This window comes from Bos mutus, chromosome 2 (genome assembly GCF_027580195.1).
Source record: "Bos mutus isolate GX-2022 chromosome 2, NWIPB_WYAK_1.1, whole genome shotgun sequence".
NCBI classification, from domain to species: domain Eukaryota; kingdom Metazoa; phylum Chordata; class Mammalia; order Artiodactyla; family Bovidae; genus Bos; species Bos mutus.
The window spans coordinates 52,748,658-52,758,499 of record NC_091618.1 but is presented as its reverse complement, the minus strand read 5'-3'; positions in this window follow the sequence as shown (position 1 = coordinate 52,758,499).

The following is a 9,842-nucleotide window of genomic DNA, read 5'->3' as shown; positions in this document are numbered from 1 at the left end:
ACCCTTATGGCAGAAAGTGAAGAGGAACTCAAAAGCCTCTTGATGAAAGTGAAAGAGGAGAGTGAAAAAGTTGTCTTAAATCTCAAGATTCAGAAAACTAATCTCATGGCATCTGGTCCCATCACTTCATGGGAAATAGATAGGGAAACAGTGGTCATTGCAGCCACAAAATTAAAAGACGCTTACTCCTTGGAAGGAAAATTATGACCAACCTAAACAGTATATTAAAAAGCAGAGACATTACTTTGTCAACAAAGGTCCATCTAGTCAAGGTTATGGTTTTTCCAGTGGTCATGTTTGGTTGTGTGAGTTGGACTGTGAAGAAAGCTGAGTGCCAAGGAATTGATGCTTTTGAAGTGTGGTGTTGGAGAAGACTCTTGAGAAACACTTGGACTCCGAGGAGATCCAACCAGTTCATTCTAAAGGAAATTAGTCCTGGGTGTTCATTGGAAGGACTGATGCTAAAGCTGAAACTTTATTTCTTTGGCCACCTCGTGCGAGTTGACTCATTGGTAAAGACTCTGATGCTGGGAAGGATTGGGGGCAGGAGGTGAAGGGGACAACAGAGGATGAGATGGATGGATGGCATCACTGACTCGATGGACATGAGTTTGAGTGAACTCCAGGAGTTGGTGATGACAGGGAGGCCTGGCATGCTGTGATTCATGGAGTCGCAGACTCGGACACCACTGAGCGACTGAACTGAGCAGATGTTGGCAATTTGATCTCTGGTTCCTCTGCCTTTTCTAAATCCAGCTTCAACTTCTGGTAGTTCATGGTTCATGTATTGTTTAAGCCTGGCTTGGGGAATTTTGAGCACTACTTTACTAGCGTGTGAGATGAGTGCAATTGTGCGGTAGTTTTAGCATTCTTTAGCATTGCCTTTCTTTGGAAAGGGAATGAAAACTGTCCTTTTCCAGTCCTGTTGCCACTGCTGAGTTTTCCAAATTTCCTGGCATATTGAGTGCAGCACTTTCACAGCATCATCTTTCAAGATTTGAAATAGCTCAACTGGAATTCCATCGCATCCACTAACTTTGTTCATTGTGATGCTTCCTAAGGCCTACTTGACTTCACATTCCAGGATGTCTGGCTCTATGTAAGTGATCACTCCATCATGATTATCTGGGTTGTGAGATCATTTTTGTTCAGTTCTGTGTGTTTTTGCCACCTCTTCTTAATATCTTCTGCTTCTGTTGGGTGGATGTACTTAGAGATTATCATACTAAGTGAAGTAAGTCAGACAGAGAAAAACAAATATCACATGGTAAGGCTTATAGGTAGAATTTTTAAAAAATTAAAAATTGAACTTACTTAAAAACAGAAATAGATTCACAGACATAGAAATCAAACTCATATTACCAAATGTGATGGGAGGCAGAAAATTAAGAATTTGCTATTAAACTATATACACTATATATAAAACAGATAACAACAAGAACCTGCTGTATAGCACAGGCCATATACTCAATATCCTGTAGTAATTTATAATGGAAAAAGTCTAAAACAGAAGAAAATATATATGTGTATATATATACATATATATATATGCATAATGAAATTACTCTGCTGTATATTTGAAACTATATAATTTACAACATAGTAAAATCAACTATTTATTCAACAAAAAACTTAAATTTAAGAGAAGTGAGAGCATCAACCTTAGGGCAATCTGGAGAAAGAGTGCTCAAATCTGGAGGAAGAGTATGTTCAAAGTATGCTTGGGGCTAGTGCACTGGGATGACCCAGAGGGATGGTACGGGGAGGAAGGAGGGAGGAGGGTTCAGGATGGGGAACACATGTATACCTGTGGCAGATTAATTTTGATATTTGGCAAAACTAATACAATTATGTAAAGTTTAAAAATAAAATAAAATTTAAAAAAATAAAATATCAAAAAAAAAAGCAATTCAATAACAACAACAACAAAAAAGATCCCCTGAAACACTATAGTTTGGTACTTACTAGCAGATAAGCCAGAATACCTGAAGTATTGATAATAAATTTATGCAAATTACTTTATTTTTGGTGGTTTAGCTTTTTGATTTAAAAATAAAAACTCTAAGTGAATTTCTTCATATGCTTATGTTAAATAATGTATTAAAATCACATAGCATATTGTTTCACATAAAACATTTTCTTTTCTTTGTTCATTATGTTCTCATTTGAACTCTAAATTTGGGGGAAGCTACTAGACTATCATTATTATGGATTTTAGAACATCTTTGATGAGACTGTTCAAAACAATGGAAAGACAAAAGCAATATATAATTATTTTGAAGTTGTTTGAAACAGTTCTTACTCTTTTTTGCACACAATATGGAAATTTAAATAAATGAATAGATGAATAAATGAAACAAGTACACATCAACTACCTCAAATATTCCTGTTAGTAGGAAGTCAAAAAGCAATACACTTTTTAAAATATAAATTTACTTATTTTAATTGGAGGCTAATTATTTACAAAATTGTATTGGTTTTGCCATACATCAACAAGAATCCACCACGAGTATACACGTGTTCCAATCCTATGTTCTCCTCTAGAAGTTTTATAGTTTCTGGTCTTACATTTAGATCTTTAATCTATTTTGAGTTTATTTTTGTGTATGGTGTTAGAAAGTGTTCTAGTTTCATTCTTTATGAGTGGTTGACCAGTTTTCCCAGCATGACTTGTTAAAGAGATTGTCTTTAATCCATTGTATATTCTTGCCTCCTTTGTCAAAAATAAGGTGTCCATAGGCAAGTGGATTTATCTCTGGGCTTTCTATTTAGTTCCATTGATCTATATTTCTGTCTTTGTGCTGGTACCATACTGTCTTGATGACTGTGGCTTTGTAGTAGAGCCTGAAGTCAGGCAGGTTGATTCCTCCAGTTCCATTCTTCTTTCTCAAGATTGCTTTGGCTATTAGAGTTTTTTTTTTTTTTTTTTTGTATTTCCATACAAATTGTGAAATTATTTGTTCTAGCTCTGTGAAAAATACCATTGGTAGCTTGATAGGGATTGCATTGAATCTATAGCTTGCTTTGGGTAGCATAAAATTTTCACTATATTGATTCTTCTGATCCATGAACATGGTATATTTCTCCATCTATTAGTGTCCTCTTTGATTTCTTTCACCAGTGTTTTATAGTTTTCTATATATAGGTCTTTAGTTTATTTAGGTAGATATATTCCTAAGTATTTTATTCTTTTCATTGCAATGGTAAATGGAATTGTTTCCTTAAATTCTCTTTCTGTTTTCTCATTATTAGTGTATAGGAATGCAAGGGATTTCTGTGTGTTGATTTTATATCCTGCAACTGTACTATATTCATTGATTAGCTCTAGTAATTTTCTGGTGGAGTCTTTAGAATTTTCTATGTAGAGGATCATGTCATCTGCAAACAGAGAGTTTTTTTCTTCTTTTCCAATTTGGATTCCTTTTATTTCTTTTTCTGCTTTGATTGCTGTGGCCAAAACTTCCAAAACTATGTTGAATAGTAGTGGTGAAAGTGGGCACCCTTGTCTTGTTCTGACTTTAGGGACAATGTTTTCAATTTTTCACCATTGAGGATAATGTTTGCTATGGGTTTGTCATATATAGCTTTTATTATGTTGAGGTATGTTCCTTCTCTTCCTGCTTTCTGGAGAGTTTTTATCATAAATGGATGTTGAATTTTGTCAAAGGCTTTCTCTGCATCTACTGAGAGAATCATATGGCTTTTATTTTTCAATTTGCTAATGTGGTGTATTACATTGATTGATTTGCAGATATTGAAGAATCCTTGCATCCCTGAGATAAAGCCCACTTGGTCATGGTGTATGATCTTTTTAATGTGTTGTTACATTCTGACTGCTAGAATTTTGTTAAGGATTTTTGCATCTATGTTCATCAGTGATATGGGCCTGTAGTTTTCTTTTATTGTGGCATCTTTGTCAGGTTTTGGTATTATGGTGATGGTGGCCTCATATAATGAGTTTGGAAGTTTACCTTCCTCTGCAATTTTCTGGAAGAGTTTGAGCAGGATAGGTGTTAGCTCTTCCCTAAATTTTTGGTAGAATTCAGCTGTGAAGCTGTCTGGACCTGGGCCTTTGTTTGCTGGAAGATTTCTGATTACAGTTTCAATTTCCATGCTTGTGATGGGTCTGTTAAGATTTTCTATTTCTTCCTGGTTCAGTTTTGGAAAGTTATACTTTTCTAAGAATTTGTCCATTTCTTCCACATTGTCCATTTTATTGGCATATAGTTGCTGATAGTAGTCTCTTATAGTCCTTTGTATTTCTGGGTTGTTTGTTGTGATCTCTCCATTTTCATTTCTAATTTTATTGATTTGATTTTTCTCCCTTTGTTTCTTGATGAGTCTAGCTAATGGTTTGTCAATTTTATTTATCCTTTCAAAGAACCAGCTTTTGACTTTGTTGATTTTTGCTATGGTCTCTTTTGTTTCTTTTGCACTTATTTCTGCCCTAATTTTTAAGATTTCTTTCCTTCTACTAACCCTGGGGTTCTTCATTTCTTCCTTTTCTAGTTGCTTTAGGTGTAGAGTTAGGTTATTTATTTGACTTTTTTCTTGTTTCTTGAGGTATGCCTGTATTGCTATGAACTTTCTCCTTAGCACTGCTTTTACAGTGTTCCACAGGTTTTTGGGTTGTTGTATTTTCTTTTTCATTTGTTTCTATGCATATTTTGATTTGTTTTTTGATTTCTTCTATGATTTGTTGGTTATTCAGCAGTGTGTTGTTCAGCCTCCATATGTTGGCATTTTTAATAGTTTTTCTTCTGTAATTGAGATCTAATCTTACTGCATTGCAGTCATAAAAGATGCTTGGAATGATTTCAATTTTTTTGAATTTACCAAGGCCAGATTTATGGTCCAGGATGTGATCTATCCTGGAGAAGGTTCCGTGTGTGCTTGAGAAAAAGGTGAAATTCATTGTTTTGGGGTGAAATGTCCTATAGACATCAATTAGGTCTAACTGGTCTATTGTATTGTTTAAAGTTTGTGTTTCCTTGTTAATTTTCTGTTTAGTTGATCTAGCCATAGGTGTGAGTAGGGTATTAAAGTTTCCCACTATTATTGTGTTATTGTTATTTTCCCATTTCATACTTATCAGCATTTGTCTTACATATTGTGGTGCTCCTATGTTGGGTGCATATATATTTATAAGTGTTATCTCTTCTTCTTGGATTGATCCTTTGATCATTATGTAGTGTCCTTCTTTGTCTCTTTTCATAGCCTTTGTTTTAAAGTCTATTTTATCTGATATGAGTATTGCTACTTCTGATTTCTTTTGGTCTCTATTTGCTTGGAATATCTTTTTCTGGCTCTTCACTTTCAGTCAGTATGTGTCCCCTGTTTTGAAGTGGGTCCCTTGTAGACAACATATATGGGGTCTTGTTTTTGTATCCATTCAGCCAGTCTTTGTCTTTTGGTTGGGGCATTCTACACATTTAGGTTTAAGGTAATTATTGATAAGTATGATCCCATTGCCATTTGCTTTATTGTTTTTGGTTTGAGTTTATACACCGTTTTTGTGTTTCCTGTCTAGAAAATATCCTTTAGTATTTGTTGGAGAGCTGGTTTGGTGGTGCTGAATTCTCTCAGCTTTTGCCTGTCTGTAAAGCTTTTGATTTCTCCTTCATATTTGAATGAGATCCTTGCTGGGTACAATAATCTGGGCTATAGGTTATTTTCTTTCATCACTTTAAGTGTGTCTTGCCATTCCTTCCTGGCTGGAAGAGTTTCTATTGAAAGATCACCTGTTATCCTTATGGAAATCCCCTTGTGTTTTATTTGTTGTTTTTCCCTTGTTGCTTTTAATATTTGTTCTTTGTGTTTGATCTTTGTTAATTTGATTAATATGTGTCTTGGGGTGTTTCATCTTGGGTTTATCCTGTTTGGGACTCTCTGGGTTTCTTGGACTTGGGTGATTATTTCCTTCCCCATTTTAGAGAAGGTTTAAACTATTATCTCCTCAAGTATTTTCTCATGGTCTTTCTTTTTGTCTTCTTCTTCTGGGACTCATATGATTTGAATGTTGGGGCATTTAACACTGTCCTGGAGGTCTCTGAGATTGTCCAAATTTCTTTTAATTTGTTTTTCTTTTATCCTCTCTGATTCATTTATTTCTACCATTCTATCTTCTACTTCACTAATCCTATCTTCTGCCTCCATTATTCAACTATTTGTTGCATCCAGAGTGTTTTTGATCTCATTTATTGCATTAATCATTCTATATTGACTCTTTTTTATTTCTTCTAGGTCCTTGTTAAACCTTTCTTGCATCTTCTCAATCCTTGTCTCCAGGCTATTTATCTGTGATTCCATTTTGATTTCAAGATTTTGGATCATTTTCACTATCATTATTCAGAATTTTTTATCAGGTAGATTCCCTATCTCTTCCTCTTTTGTTTGATTTGGTGGGCATTTATCCTGGTCCTTTACCTGCTGGGTATTTCTCTGTCTCTTCATGTTGTTTATATTGCTGAGTTTGGGGTGGTCTTTCTGTATTCTGGCAGTTTGTGGAGTTCTCTTTATTGCGGAGTTTCCTCACTGTGCATGGGTTTGTACGGGTGGCTTGTCAAGGTTTCTTGGTTAGGGAAGCTTGTGTCGGTGTTCTGGTGGGTGGAGCTGGATTTCTTCTCTCTGGAGTCCAATGACGTGTCCAGTAATGAGCTATGAGATGTCAGTGGTTTTGGAGTGACTTTGGGCAGCCTGTATATTGGAGCTCAGGGCTGTGTTCCTGTGTTGCTGGAGAATTTGAGGGTATGTCTTGCTCTGGAACTTGTTGGCCCTTGGATGGTGCTTGGTTTCAGTGTAGGTATGGAGGCATTTGATGAGCTCTTGTCGATTAATGTTCCCTGGAGTCAGGAGTTCTCTGGTGTTCTCAGGATTTTGACTTAATCCTCCTGCTTCTGGTTTTCAGTCTTATTTTCACAGTAGTCTCAAGACTTCTCCTTCTATACAGCACCGTTGATAATACATCTCCTTTCGAAGACAATGGACTGCTTTTCTGGGTGCCTGATATCCTCTGCCAGCACTCAGAAGTTGTTTTGTGGAATTTACTCAGCGTTTAAATATTCTTTTGATGAATTTGTGGGGGAGAAAGTGGTCTCCCCATCCTATTCCTCCGCCATCTTAGGACCGCCCTCAAAAAGCAATGCACTTTTTAAAAGCCAGATTTATAAAGATACAAAATGGCAAAGTGAAAGCTTTGTTCACTAAATTCTAATACATTATATGTAGAATTGAGTTCAAATGTTTAAACAGGCTTACATTGCAAAGGGGAATTATTTATAAATCTTATTCTTTTTGCCATCAGGTGATATCATGTAATTATTTATATGATGGTATGTTAAAGGAAAGTAATTCTTCAGTATGATGTTTAGGCTTCATTACTACATTTGAGAGATTTTGTGAATAAATGTGGGTTATTTATTTGAAAATGGATTTATCTTATATTTTATTCCTCACTGATACAGCTAAAAACAAGAGAAGAATGTGTTTTTACGTACTTCTATTTTCCTGTCTTGTATAGCTTGATTGGAAAATGAATTACTTTATACCTGAATGAAGATCAATGCTGTGCCTTCTCTCCATGGTTTCACTGTAATTGTGGAATATTAAAATAATCAGAAATAGAACATGTTCATTTACATGAGGTTGAAGTCAAGCTATTTTCAGTGATGGTTTATAAGTCTCTCTGAACACAACTGGATTCTGTACCTCAGTTCAGGGCTCCCTTTCTCAAAAGATGATGCATTTTCTGAATTCCAGCTTGACATCTAGCAAGAATATAGTGGTTGCATTTCCTGATCACTAAAGGTCCTGTCAAGAATAATTTAGTTTGAAGTTCTTTTAGCCTTTTATAACACAAGAAAGTAGTGGAAACCTTAAAACAAATGAAAAAATACTAAAACATGAGAGCAGTAATATGACATACAGTATTCTCCCAAGCACAATGACATGTGATATCCAGTTCTGTATTCTTTGGAATATAATTTTAACAAAAACTGAAGGCAGTGTTAGGTCCACATGTCTCCATGTGTTCTGTGTGTGTGTGTGTGTGTGTGTGTGTGTGTGTGTGCATGTGTGTGACAAATGTTAGTTAGAAATGGTAATGAGCACTATTTTAATCCAGTTCTTCAGTTGTTGAAATATGAATGATTTTCTCAATTTTGCTCCACTGCTTCAATTAAATGCTGCTTCCCTTTGCTGTGAAAAATCATTCCAAATTTTTATAAGTGCTTTGCAATTATAGAATTTTTTTATACTTTAGAGGCCAGAGCCAACTACAATTGACAAATAGCTTTATAAAGAAGACACTTTTTAAAAAGAGGATAAGTAATATGCCATGCCAATTCAGAACACATCTCAGATGTTATAATTCTCTGCAAATCTATCTCATAATGATAGATTGAATGAAATTTGCTGGAGGTTGTTCACTTTTATGCTTATGAAGTGTTTAAACAATTGATTTCAAAGTTTTGAAATAAGTATAATGATTGATAGAATTGGAATTGCTTGACAAGGTAGAGACAGACATCCTGGAATGTGAAGTCAAGTGGGCCTTAGAAAGCATGACTACAAACAAAGGTAGTGGAGGTGACGGAATTCCAGTTGAGCTATTTCAAATCCTGGAAGATGATGTTGTGAAAGTGCTGCACTCAATATGCCAGCAAATTTGGAAAATGCAGCAGTGGTTGCAGGACTGGAATAGGTCAATTTTCATTGCAATCCCAAAGAAAGGCAATGCCAAAGAATGCTCAAACTACTGCACAATTGCACTCATCTCACATGCTAGTAAAATAATGCTCAAAATTCTCCAGGCCAGGCTTCAGCAATACGTGAACCATGAACTTCCAGATGTTCAAGCTGGTTTTAGAAAAGGTAGAGGAACCAGAGATCAAATTTCCAACATCTGCCAGATCATGGAAAAAGGAAGAGAGTTCCAGAAAAACATCTATTTCTGCTTTCTTGACTATGCCTAAGCCTTTGACTGTGCAGATCACAATAAACTGTGGAAAATTCTGAAAGAGTTGGGAATACCAGACCACCTGACCTGCCTCTTGAGAAATCTGTATGCAGGTCAGGATGCAACAGTTAGAACTGCACATGGAACAGCAGACTGGTTCCAAATAGGAAAAGGAGTACGTCAAAGGCTGTACATTGTCACCCTGCTTATTTAACTTATATGCAGAGTACATTATGAGAAACACTGGGCTGGAAGAAGCACAAGCTGGAATTAAGATTGCCAGGAGAAATATCAATAACCTCGGATATGCAGATGACACCACTCTTATGGCAGAAAGTGATGAAGAACTAAAAAGCCTCTTGATGAAGGTGAAAGAGGAGAGTGAAAAAGTTGCCTTAAAGCTCAACATTCAGAAAACGAAGATCATGGCATCTGGTCCCATCACTTCATGGGAAATAGATGGGGAAACAGTGGAAACAGTATCAGTCTTTATTTGGGGGGGCTCCAAAATCACTGCAGATGGTGATTGCAGCCATGAAATTAAAAGACACTTACTCCTTGGAAGAAAAGTTATTACCAACCTAGATAGCATATTAAAAAGCAGAAACATTACTTTGCCAACAAAGATCCGTCTAGTCAAGGCTATGGTTTTTCCAGTGGTCACATACAGATGTGAGAGTTGGACTGTGAAGAAAGCTGAGTGCCGAAGAATTGATGATTTTGAACTATGGTGTTGGATGAGACTCTTGAGAGTCCCTTGGACTGCAAGGAGATCCAACCAGTCTATCCTAAAAGAGATCAGTCCTGGGTGTCCTTTGCAAGGAATATTGTTAAAGCTGAAACTCCAGTACTTTGGCCACCTCATGTGAAGAGTTGACTTATTGGA